This window comes from Octopus bimaculoides, chromosome 2, assembly GCF_001194135.2.
Source record: "Octopus bimaculoides isolate UCB-OBI-ISO-001 chromosome 2, ASM119413v2, whole genome shotgun sequence".
Lineage (NCBI taxonomy): Eukaryota > Metazoa > Mollusca > Cephalopoda > Octopoda > Octopodidae > Octopus > Octopus bimaculoides.
This window is the reverse complement of record NC_068982.1, coordinates 64,703,319-64,704,620: the sequence shown is the minus strand read 5'-3', so window position 1 is coordinate 64,704,620 and position 1,302 is coordinate 64,703,319. Positions and strand designations below refer to the sequence as shown.

The window sequence follows — 1,302 nt, the reverse complement described above, 5'->3', positions numbered from 1 at the left end:
ATATAAATTGCATATTCAAGGCTCTGATGAAGCTGTAAGGCATTACTCAAGTACTCAACTGTTTGTCTACCGCATCTTATAGTAGAAACAGCTGTAAGCTAATGAAGTTCATAAGATAATTGTTTATTCCTTTGTCATCTCATTTTCTTTATATGTATGTATCTTGAGAGAGAGAGAGAGAGAGAGAGAGAGAGAGAGAGAGAGAGTGTGTATTTGGTGACAATCCAACAATCTGATTTTTTCTTTTAATTTTTTTTTTGTTTAGTAGTTTGACCTAGAAGAAGACATGTTCATGGCCTCTGAGACCAGTGAGGCTGGTGCAATTAACATTTCTTTAAAATGGTTGCAGTCAATGGCTGTAGGGAAGAAATTGTGGAAAGTGAATCTAATAAACATTTTGTTTAACTTATTAGAATTTATAAGGGGAAAAATACATTTCGTTTATACTTTATGAGTAGATATTTTATGTTGTGGCTGAAGGAAGCCAAGCAAGTATTTAAGAGCAATGACAATTCTAACAGATATTTTTTTAAGCATATGTTTGAGTTTGTTACAATCATGTAGGAAAGACAGTGACTACAGGATGATATATGTGCTGTCGAAGAAAGTCATTGATACATCTTGGTGTTTATGAATGATTGTGTTTATGGCTGGTTGTATTTATGGTTATTTTTGGTTATGACTGGTTGTTTTTATGGCTCGTCATTATGGTTGGTTGTGTTTATGGCTAGTTGTGTTTATGAATAGTTGTGTTCATGTCTTTTTTTTTGGATGATTGGAAAGTTATTGATATGTCTTGGTATCTAAGGACAGTGTACATGTAAGGTTACAGACATAATTCTGTATGGGTTGCCATATAGAATTATATGTAATGCAAAAGTAATTTTCCTTGAGCCTCATACCAACTAAGGGATCTTTATGATTTGATGGGCAACACTTGTTTTCTTAACGAAACACTTTCAAACTTGGGACACTGGTAGAATGTGTCATACAAAACAACTTTTTCTCTTAGCCTTCTTAACAAAAAATTGTACATCGCAAGTTATTTCATGTTAAAGTTGTCGTATTTCTGTAATTTCAACCAATCACTGACGTCCATTCAGCTGAATACAGTCAGTGCTCTTTTTATAAACAATAAATTTTGGCCGGTCATAAAAATGCTATTCCCTGTGACATATTTCATCTGGTTTAGGGTTAGTTTTAGGGTGACGGTTAGGGTTATGATTATTTTTGCCATAACCTCACTCATAACCCTAACCCTAACCCTAAAACCCTATAACTCATAACCATAACCCTAACCCT

General features: G+C 33.9%; 1 protein-coding gene across 4 annotated transcripts in view; it reads right to left on the bottom strand.

Moving 5' to 3' along the window:
• LOC106869901 (amine oxidase [flavin-containing] A) overlaps window positions 1–1,302 on the bottom strand; it is a 58,972-nt gene that overhangs the window by 13,560 nt on the left and 44,110 nt on the right. The gene's annotated exons all lie outside the window — the stretch shown is intronic.